We start from the raw sequence: 12,407 nt of genomic DNA on the forward strand, positions 1-12,407 counted from the left end.
ATTTTTATTTATTTTTTTGGTAAAGGGGTAAAAATTCGAGAAAAGGCCCAAAATAGTCCCTCATTTTTGAGCTAAGACTCAAAGTCATTCTTGAGTTTTCACATGGAGCATTAATAGTCCCTTATGTTTGCAATATTGGTGCACTTTTGGTCCTCCTTCAAAATTTTGCTTATTTTTTAACATTGATTTTATTCATAATTTATGTATGAAATGTTTAATCGTCATTTTATATATTTAGTAGAAATAATAACTCCATGTGAGTAATGAGAAGAAATACACCTTATTTTGTTTAGTAGAAATCATATTGCAGGTAAAGTCAAGAGGTTCATCACGATAATTTCACGTGCAATAGTACAAATTTTTCTTTTCTTGCAATGTCATATGTTAAAATGTTCTTAGTTTAGCTGCAGTAATATTTATACTGAACAGAACAAGGTGTTCTTTTTTTCATCTTCTCTCACATAAAATTATTATTTCTACTAAATATATAAAAAGACGATGGGGCATTCCTTACATAAAACTATGAACAAAATTAATGTTAAAAAATAGGCAAAAGTTTAGAGGAGGACCAAAAGTGCACCAAATTGAAACATGAGGGACTATTAGTGCTCCGTGCTCAAGGATGACTTTGAGTCTTAATCCAAAGATGATGGACTATTTTGGGACTTCTCTCATAAAAATTCTCTTAAATTAGTAACATAATATTATCGTACTATATTGTTTCATAATGTATCGTACTGTATTGTATTGTATCATACTGTATTATTTTAATAAATATAATATTTTGATAGATTGTATTGTTATCCATCATTATATAATGTCACACGTCGATAATTTGAATGATAAACATACAAGAAAAGTAGGGGATGTAGTAGAGCTACTATGAAAATATAGGGTAAACGATGAAATATAATTATTAAATAATAAATAGACAGAATGTGAAAAAAATATTAAGGTAATGATGCGATCACATCAAATCAATCGTTACATAAAATGGGTCTTTTCATCGTACCTAACAATTGATTTAAATGATATGATACAGTAAAATTTAAATAACAATCAAAATAGACATTATATCTAAACTAACAATACAATACAATATATAAAGCAACGGGTAACAACCATCCAAGCAAGATGTTTGGGGCCTTTTCAGAGTTGAAATAAAGATAAAAGTGAATTATTATTTTTAGGGAAAAGGGTAAAGTTGCTCTTAAATTAGTATCAAAGAGATCACTTATACTATTTATTATATTTTGGGATTAAAAATGTCATTGCTATTAATTTAAGAGACTCCAAATATCCTTAAAAGTTAACAATTTAAATTTTTAGTGATGTGGCAAAGAATGTGAGACTTATTCCTCCACCTAAGCATGACCAACTAGGATTCACTACTTTAGCAGCGTGATAAGAGTCGCCACAAAATTTCAGAATATCGTCACTAAAGGTTTTCACTAATTTTTAGTATTAGATTATAAAAATGATTTTGTCTTTTTTTTCTTCATAGCAGGGACATTGTTATTTTTTTTAAAAATCACAAATGACGCCGATCAAGGAGGAGTTTGAAAAACACTATATGTTTTATTTCTATGGCATATGTAAATGCATAAAATATGCAATAATGTATTATGTAGTAGGCTGAGAAGTAATTTTGATGTTTTTCTTAATAATATGTGATGTTTTTAGTATTAATTTTAGAAAAGTAGATTGTAATAAAAAATAAATTATTTTTTTGTGTTGGAAAAATAGGTTTTAGTTGTCACTAAAAATCAATGGCTATTTCAACCTTTAGTCGAGGCTAAAACTCAGTGAAAATCTCCAATGGTGATATTCAAAAAATTTGTGGTGACTTTTATCGTTGCTAAAGGTTCAGTTTCTGATAGTGAATCATAGTTGGCAACACTTAGGTGGAGATCAGTCTCATGTTGCGTGTTACATCACTAAAAACTTAAGTTGTTAACGTTTGAGGGTATTTGTGGTCTCTTGAGATAACAATAAGGTATTTTTATCCCAAAATATAATAGAGGATATAAGTGACCTATTTCCCATAGTTCAGGAGCAATTTTGACTCTTTTTCATTTTTTTTATTATTGTTATTATTTTCGTAATTTATTTTAAATTGAAAATTAATTTATTTGTTGATTCAAAAAAGAAATGGTATTAATCCTGAGAATATTAATAACTCACATATAATTGTGCTTGAAAGGATCAAAATAGTCGGATTGAAGCAAACATATTGTCCAAAATATGCTTATTTTTATACTAATTAGAGCATAAATAATTATGTATATTTGTTGGTAATAATTGAAATATTTTTAATAGTTTGTTGGTTTTTATTATTAATTATATTATGTACATATTTTTAAAGTTTTTTTTTAATTTTTAAAATATATGAATGACATAATTATAATTAAAAGTTATAGGCAATTAAATTAGCAATCACCTTCTACTCCTAAATTTGTCTAATTTATTTTAATTTGAATCAATCACGTTTTGATATTGATTTTACAAAATTGTCTTCAATTCTTTTAAATGTTTTCTTAGATATTTCAAATCCAAACTAATTAAATTATCAAATAATTAAATTTAAGAAATATTATCTTAACTTTGAATGTCTTCTAAAGATAACAATCACTATAATATTGATGATATAGACCTATTTTTTTGTAATTAAAAGTGATATGAAATGTATAACAATAAAAAGTGATACTCTAATTGACATATTTAATCAAGTGAAGTCATAATTTCATTTTTAACACTTCTAAAATAATTTTGATAATTTAAGTAATGATTTACTCAATTTGAAAATATTTTAAAATTATAATCAATAAGAATTTATCTAAGATTTAAATATTTGTAGTGTTATATAACGTACAAAAATTTATATATGCATATTTGTGTGTTACAAAATATTATAAAAAAAGGTATACTGCCAATTGATTTTTTTATTTATTATTGCTATAAATATATTATTGAGTTATAGTGAATGTCTATTCTGTTTCTTTGAAAAAAAATATTAGGAACCTAGTTAGGATCAAGTCTATCCCCCCTATAAATAAGGAAATTCTCTTAATGATAAGAATCCTTCTAGAGAAATAAGAATAATTCTTTCTTCTCATTATTATTTTATTTCTTCTTATTTTATAGTTTAATAACACGGTAACATGAAATTCTAACCAATTGAGAACTTAGATATTAATGTAAATGTGCTAAATGGTTTTCATCTGCTACTGTCGTGCCTCGTTTTACGCAAAACGAGTTTTGGTGCACGACCTAACAACTCTTTTGGGTTTTGGTTGAAGTGAAAAGTTGTCACCTAACAAATTAAGGCGCGTTAGAACACCTATCTAACCTAACTAATCTAACTAAAATGTCAACTTATAACCATAGATTGGGTAAGAGTTCAAATTACCTCGAGAGGAAGGTGTTAAGCATCCCTTGAAGTCCACAAAGGTGGGTCTCGACCGTATCTCATGCAATTTATGTGGAGATTACAAGTAGCAATTAGGGTCACTTCATTTATTTAATTAAGCATGCTTACTAGGTGATATAATAAATGAAACAGTAAACAAATATTAAGCATGAAAAATTAAAGAAGATAAGCGAGAAGACAGAATTATACACAAATAGATAGAAAAGAATCTAATTTTATTTATTAGACTACCCCAAACAAGAAAAAATTAAAATGCAAGAAATAAAGTTTTAAAAATTGAGGGAGTTATGCGGGGTTTTTATTTTAAAAAATGTTTGTTTCTTTATAGGGATGATACCACGATATTATTAATCGCGCTCCTCCACCATAGAAATAATTTTGATTTGAGGTTGGTCTTAAAAATTAATAATAGTTTATTTTTAAAGACAATTGAAAAAGTTTGATTTACACATAAGCACATAAATATTTACATATGAATACACATAATCCCTTTTTGAAAAAATCTTGGGTAGGTGGTACTCCCGGGGATGCGTCAGCTTGATTAAAAATATAATTAGACCTCATAATTCATTTTACTTTCCCACTAACTATAAGTTAGGATATAGTATTTTTATAATTCTTAAAACATGTCATGTCCAACCCAAAGTTTGAAAAGTGGGTTGAACAATGATTTTGACAAACAAAATATGGATAAAACAATTGTGTCAGGATTTATTAAAAGACAGACAGAAAATTAATTACGCAACAAAGAAATAATTTTTTAAATTGATTTTATGCGGCCAGACAGTTTATTAAATGCAAAATTTGTTTATTAGCAGGATTTAATCTGAGCAAGCAAGTGTTTAAGGTAACCGATGCAGAAATTAATCAGTTGATTTTAAATGGCAGAACAGGTATTTATGATGCAGAATTGATTATGTTGAGCAGATTGCTATGCAGACAAAGCATTGTTAATTTTATCTTTTTAAGTGGCAGTAATTAATATATCACAAAAACAGTGGAATAATGCATAATAAAATATAGTTCAGTTATTTAATATACTGAAAATAAATTGATTTATTTTAAGTAACCAGAAAAATAATTATGTCACAGAACAGTGGTAGAAAATTCATAACATAATGCTATTTATTTCTTTAAAAACATGTTGGAAGACAGTGGCAAAATCAAGTTATATATTTCAGTCCTTAGCATGCTGAAAATGAATTAATAATACCTATAAACATGATTTATAGGTGATTGAAAGGTCAAAAATATTGGATAGCAGTTATAGGCATGACCCCAAACATATAAAATAAACCTAATCCTTATGAGCATGATTTCAAAATGACTAACCCAACATCACTATCGACAAAACTATAAACATGATTTCTACCAAATTGTTAACCTTAGGCATGAATCTCAGATTTGCAGAAACAAACATTCAATATTAATTAATGATTAGAGGTTGATTTTATTTATTAGTGTTGTATACTAGAAGGTGACATGCAACATACGATTAATTAGCATTTAAACAAGATCAGTTTTGAACATTAATTAGATAAGATTAAACAAGTGATCAAACAATGATAACTTTACTTTATTTTAGTTAGATCTAAAGTGAAGTTAAAAAACGGACTATCAAACAACCATAATCCTAAAGGCATGCTTTTTAACACAAATAAGTTACGATAAAAATAAACAAGTAGCACGTAAACCCCTCCCCCTTTAGATGGTCCCCAAGTATATTTTATATATAGATAGTTAGAGTTACACAAAATATTACAAAACCAAATAAAAGGATCAATGAATATAATTGAAATAAAAACTTAAACAACTAGTCCCGTCCGGATTCCCCTCCTAGGCAACTCTTCAATATCTAGAAATTTAAAATCAATATTCTACTAAGGCCCAAGAAAAATACAACCATGTACATATAAAAGAAAATATGCATAATAAAATAATATTCACATACATGTAGACCCACAATCATTTAAACAAAACCACACAAAATATATCACATAGAAGAGAGAGGTGAAAAGACCTAACCCGGATGCCTCATTTTTATTTATGCATATACAGTATTCAAAATAACATATGCAAGATGAAAATAAACTAATGAAGTAGAACTAACCGATTATGCAAAATATAGTTATCAGCAATGCAGACGAACTTAATTTAAATCGACCTGTACACAACAAAACAAAATGGATAAGTACTCCTTCGAATTCACCGGAAATTATTTTCTTTTAAGTGGAGAATATTTTTAGTTTTTAAGCGTGAGTGTATTTCTGATTGTTAAGAGTGTAGAAAAATAGGAAAATGGGAGAGCACAACTGGAAAGAGAATAGAAATAATTAACAACAATCAAGGAATATTATTTTCCTTAAATGATGAGGGCACAAAATCAGTGACAATTTCTTACCAAAACCTATTAAGGCTTTTGCCAAAATTAGAACCTGGAAGGAGTTGTACAACTTAAATAAGGTAACAAATCAATTAAATAGTGAATCAATGATAATAGTAGCCCCTACAATTCAGTAGAAACACGGTGAATCAATATTTAATATATGTAATCACAATGAAAATTTACCACAATAAAGTAAGTAAAGACCTGCATTAAATTATTACCTATGCCTGGTCAAAATTAATAATTCGAATTATTTAAAGAAGGCTATACCAGATAATAATTACCACAAGAAAAGGCAAACAATCAATTTAGAGGTAATTAAGGAGAAAACAAATATTCACAGCTTACTAATTGGATTCAATAAATTAAATTCTCATTTTAATAAAGGAAAAAAGTGAGATCAGTATCATAAGAAAGGTGTCACACCCCGAGCCTACACCCTGGGCGGGACTGGCACTCGAGAACCATTGCTGGCCCCAAGCAAACCCTTGGCCTGACTTACTACTCAGTGGAAGACTTAAACACAAGAAAATAGTCTCAAATAATGAACTCATGAAATAAACTTAGAATGTCTTAAAAGAAACATTCAACTAGCCAAGATGACAACTCAAATCTCATAACATAAGCCAATAACAAAATAGTGACAATGAACTAACTAACTGTCTATGAAGCCTCTAATAACTGAGATGGACGTCGGGACAAAATCCACGACATCCTAATGAACTAAATACTAAAAAGCGATAAAAAAGGGTCATCCGAAAAGCAAGGAAGCTCACTAAAAGACTCTGAATGCTCAAATGGATCAACGAAGCACTGGATGCTGATTCTGGTTATCTGTATTTGCATTATAAAAAGATGCATGCCAAATTGTATCAGTACATTAAATATACGAGCATGCGAGGGGAAATCTAAACAAGACATAAACTTGAAAGGAACTGATAGAACAAACCTGGTCTCAACTCAACTCAATTGAACTGAACTCATTTCAATATAAAGCAATAATAAACAAGCGCAATACAAAGAAAAGCTTTTTAAAACATGGATAACATTCTGTGTATTTAGAAATACAATAGTGACTCTGTGTGTATGCAAAGATACAATATAAACTCTGGAATGTATATAAAAATACAAAATATTGTTGTGGTAGTTTCTCTACCTGACAACCATCACTTAAGAGCTATTGTGATGATACAACGTTTTGCGTTACGCTGCCAGGGCCGTCCTATACCTTGCCGAGGGTATAGAACCTGACTACTAAGTGGATTCACTAGTCTATGATAAAAAGCACTAAGAAATCATCTAAAAAGTATGACCCTTTTTTACCCATGGTGGCTACATGGTTTATGGGGGCTAGGAGTTGTATGAACTCTCCCCCATATCAGTGTTCAATACTACTCCCAAAATATACTAGTTCAATATGTTTAAAAACATAACTCTGTGGTTTGAGATAATTGTTCAAAATTTAGCTCAAAGGCTCTTTTGGAAATCAAAATTTCCTCTCTTGCTCAATTGTGAAAGCATTTACTCTTTACTGAAAAACTAGCTCAAAGACTCTTTTGGAAATCAAAGTTTCCTCTCCTGTTTAAATGTGAATTTTTTTAACCCTTGGGGAGTACATAGTCCCCATTTACTCTTTTGAAGAAATGAACTTCAACTCTTACTCTTTACTCAACTCAAAACTCAAGTCTTAAAACAAAGGTAAAACATTTGTAAAAGACTTGTGGACGACTCTATGAACTTCTCTTGACTTGACTCTTAACTTTTCTTGAATTTGAATTTATGGATTCAAGGATTGGGATTTGTGATAGGAAAAATCTCATGATGTTTAGGAGTGTTTTTAGATAGGTAAGAAGCAAGTCCGCGATGCGGAAATGCATTTAATTATTTGGTCGCGAAATAAATTTTGAGGCAGAATGGACCGTACCACTCCGCGACGCAGAGAAAAATTTGTCAATCCTGAGGAACAGTTCGCGGACCTAATACCCAGATTTGCCCAACTTGTTCCTTCTTCATTTTCTAACCCCAATTCGCCTAAATTCGATTCTTTTTCTCAATTCCTCTTTAGATTTAGATACCCAACACATGCACACAAGAATCTAACTCAAAACAACTCTAACAATAAACCTTAAACTCTCAAGAGCTCTTCAATCTCATCCTAAATTCAAGAACGAAAGCAATTCAAGAATACAACTCAAGAACATCAAAGTCTCAATCCTCTAGGACGAAAATCATACTGAAATAAACATGTTTGGCGTGTGGGTGAACGAACCCAACGCTATGTGAGCTCACATACCTTGTAGAGATCACCCCTTGACGAAAACCACGATCTTAGCTTCAAGAACTTGACGATTCCTTGTCTCTTCTCCTCTTTTCTCTTCTCTCAAAACCCTAACTCTTTTTAATGAAACGTAAACTGAACCAAATCAGTTTAGACCCCATCTTAATTACCAAAAACGAAATTAAATAATTGGGTAGTGAAAAGACCATAATACCCTTCTAAAATCCTATTTTGACTTTCCTTATCTAGACAACCCAACTTAAAATGGACATATCTCCCTCATACGAACTCAGAATAGATCAAACTCAACGGCGTTGGAAAGATAAATCAAAGATCTTTCCTACGGTATTTGGTAGCACACCTAAATCATCCTGATCTAGGAGTTATGGTCGTTTGAAGTTGACCCAAAACTCAAACTTAACATAACTTAACTAATTTTCTATATTTTTCATTCTTTCCAAAAATGACTCTTTCTAATTCTAGATCTTCATAGTTGCAGGGTGTTACAATATCTCCCCCTGAAGACTCTTTTGTTCGCTGAACACATCCACGTGAACACCATACAAATAATGACGCCATATTTTCAAAGCAAATACTACGATAGCACCCTCTAAGTCATGGGTTGGATAATTCTTCTCGTGAACTTTCAACTGTCTGGAGGCATAAGCTATAACTTTGCCATTCTGCATTAACACACAATCTAAACCAACTATAGATGCATCACAATATACAACAAAGCCTTGCGTACCTTCTGGTAAGGTCAATACTGGGGCAGTAGTCAACCTTTTTTTAATTCCTGAAAGTTTTTCTCACAAGCTTCAAACCATTGAAACTTAACTGTCTTCTGAGTCAACTTGGTCAAAGGGGATGAAATAGATGAGAACCCCTATACGAACCTTCTATAATATCCAACCAACCCCAAGAAACTCCTAATATCAGTTGGAGATGTGGGTCTAGGCCAATTCTGCACTGCCTCAATTTTCTTAGTATCAACTCTAATTCCATCACCAGAAACGATGTGGCCTAAGAATACCACAAACTCAAGACAAAATTCACACTTAGAGAACTTGGCATACAACTCTCTATCCTTTAGAGTTTGGAGAACTATTCTGAGATGGCTAGAATGATCTTCCTCATTCCTCGAATAGATTAATATCTCATCAATAAACACGATAACAAACATATATAAATAAGGCTTGAATACTCTATTCATAAGGTCTATGAACGCTGCATGTGCATTAGTTAAACCGAATGATATGACAAGAAACTCATAATGACCATAACGGGTCCTGAAAGCTGTCTTTGGAATATCACATTCCCTTACTTTTAACTGATGGTAGCCTGATCTGAGGTCTATCTTAGAGAAACAAGTGGCACCCTGAAGTTGATCGAAGAGATCATCAATTCTCGGAAGATGATACTTATTCTTGATAGTAACCTTATTCAACTGACGGTAATCTATACACATTCTAAGAGAACCATATTTCTTCCTCACAAACAAGATCAAAGCACCCCAAGTGAGACACTTGGTCGAATAAAACCCTTATGTAGGAGATATTTCAACTGCTCTTTCAACTCTGTTGGTGCCATCCTATATGGCGGAATAGATATAAGACAAGTATCAGGAAGAATATCTATACCGAAATGTATTTCTCTCTTAGGAGGGACTCCGAGAACATCATCTGGAAAAACTTCTGGGAACTCTTTTACTACTAGAACTGACTGGATATGAGGTATCTCAATACTAGAGTCATTAACTCAGACTAAATGATAGACACACCCATTGGAAACTAACTTTCTTGCCTTAAGGTATGAAATAAAATGACCCTTAGGCACTGTTAAACTACTCTTCCACTCTATAACAAGCTCATTAGGAAACTGAAACTTGACAACTCGAGTTCTATAATCAACTGAGGCATAACAGGCATGAAGCCAGTCCATACGAAGAATGACATCAAAATCTACCATGTCTAACTCAACTAAATCAGCCATGGTGCTCTTGTGATTGATGAAAATGGTACAATCACGATAGACTCTCTCTGCTAGAATAGACTCACCAACAGGTGTAGAAACACTGAAGGGCTCACTAAGTTGCTCAAGAATAACATCAAAATTCATCGCAACATCAGGAGTTACAAAGGATAAACTCGCTCATGGATCTAGCAAAGCATAAACATTAAAGTTAAAGACTTGGATCATACTAATGAGTCCACAAATTGGACTTATTTAGGGCTGTATTTTGATAGAAATAATGTCCTCGAATGCTTATTTTTTCTAAATATTTGATGAAAACTCTTAAGTTTCAGGTATTTGAAGTTTTAGTGAAAGCATGGACGCTTAGGCGCAAACAGGAACAAAAAGGCTGAAAAGAACGAAAAAGTTGAAGCCCGAGCATCGCCAAGCACACTTGACGATTCGCCGAAGGGATTTACTTCACCCTTTGTTCCAGCACGCGAAGCCCTAAAGGAGAAGGATAAAAAAGGTGATGAAAGGAGCAGTCGGTGCTTCACCGAATAGTTTAGCGAAGCAGTACTATGCTGCCCAATGGTTCAGAACGTGAAGATGCTGAAGGCAAGCACGAAACGGCGATGAGACAGACGAAGGGCGAAGTCGCCTAAGTCATTCGGTGATATCGATTAACTTCGCCGAAAGATCCGCCAACGCTATTTTCTGAAGTCTATAAATACTGAACTTGTTATTAATTTTAGAGAGTCAAACTTTTATTTTAATTTCCAGAATAGAATAGTACTTTTTGGATATTTTTCTCTCAAGGTTGGAGAGGGTTTTATAGGAGACTTGAAGAGAGAATGATTTCATCTTCCCCAAGTTGGAAGTGAGTCTTCTCCATTCTTCTTCCTTTGCTTAAATCAAGGTTTAATTTCTTATACCCATTTGATTTTACTATCATTTTAGGTGTATTTTGTTATTTCTTGATGTGTGGCTAAAAACCCCATTCTTGGGGTGTGATTTAGCAAATATGTGTTGATATTATTATTGGGTCTTGCTTGCTGATAGGTTAGTTGTAGTTTAATGGTGATTTCACATAGTGGTTGTGGTTTAACCTAAAGGGGTTGTAGTTGCAAATACAAAGCCACCCATGTGTTTTCGGCTTGCTCAAGAGGGAGGTCGCGAAACCAAGACCACTAGATTGATGGCCTAAGGAGTGGGTCGACATGAGGTTCAGCCTGAGAGGGTGAGCCCTAGTCCCATATCCTAACACTCTGCTCGAGAGAGTGAGTGGGGTAAGGCGTAGGCTGGTCTTCAATCGACAAATGGGTATCCGAGAGGAACACATTTGAAATGGGGTAAGTTTCCCGAGAGGGAACTTATTTCCATTTAAAGCTTAGCCTAGTCACTATTATCTTACAAATTTCCTTTCAAAATCATGGACCCAACTACTTATCTCAACTTGTGTTGCGGTCATACCCCATGAACATTTCCCCATATTTGATTTTCTTGTTAATTTTTTGCTATTTTTACTGTTTGTGACAAAACCCCAAAATTGATATTTGACACTTTCGTGTCACCCCCTTTAATTTACCATGTTTTTGTTCGTTAATGTCTTTAGCTACGACTAGTTAGAGCTTAATTTTATTTTTCTATCACTTCTCAAAACCACTCCCTTGGGACACGACCCCAACCTTAGTTGGGTTACTATACTATCGACGATCATAGACACTCATACCGTAGGTTAGTGTCGTTAGTCACGATAAGCATCACATACCAGTGACAACATTTAGCAAATCCTCTTGCTCTTGCCGACTAGTGATAGTATACAAACGATTTCCTCCTCTACCTACCCATGAAGTAGCTCCTCTAGATGTCCATATCCCCTATAAGCATAACTGCCTTGCCTTCTTTACTTGACAGGCGAGGCAACCCAATAACGAATAAACTCATATTGCTCCTCATGTCAGCAACCATCTCCGGAGCATAGCGGTAAAGTTGTGTGAACTTCAGACTGTATTCATGAACGCTCAAAGAATCCTGCTTAAGAGTGATAAACTCTCGTACCTTTGCTTCTCTCAGTTCTCGGGGGAAGAAACGCCCTTAGAAGGCCTCCTCAAAACAAGCCCAACTCACAAGTGGTGCACCCTCACCTCGATTCTTCTTCCATTGATCAAACCAGATCCTAGCGACACCGTTCATTTGGTATGCAGCTAGTTCCACCCTCTCAGCATCAACAACATGCATGATCTAAAAACCTTCTAAAATTTTCTAGATCCTCAGTAACACTTGAACGAGTGAATCTTGGAGGATTCATCCTTAAGAACTCATGGATCCTTGAAGTATCAGACACTTCGTGACGATTC

The 12,407-nt window shown here is 32.9% G+C and overlaps 1 protein-coding gene across 4 annotated transcripts in view; it reads left to right on the forward strand.

Moving 5' to 3' along the window:
• The window catches only part of LOC125838361 (protein TONNEAU 1a-like), a 1,213,107-nt gene that overhangs the window by 1,107,870 nt on the left and 92,830 nt on the right, over positions 1-12,407 (forward strand). The gene's annotated exons all lie outside the window — the stretch shown is intronic.

Source organism: Solanum verrucosum, unplaced genomic scaffold (genome assembly GCF_900185275.1).
Source record: "Solanum verrucosum unplaced genomic scaffold, falcon-dt-bn FXZP01000150.1, whole genome shotgun sequence".
NCBI lineage: Eukaryota > Viridiplantae > Streptophyta > Magnoliopsida > Solanales > Solanaceae > Solanum > Solanum verrucosum.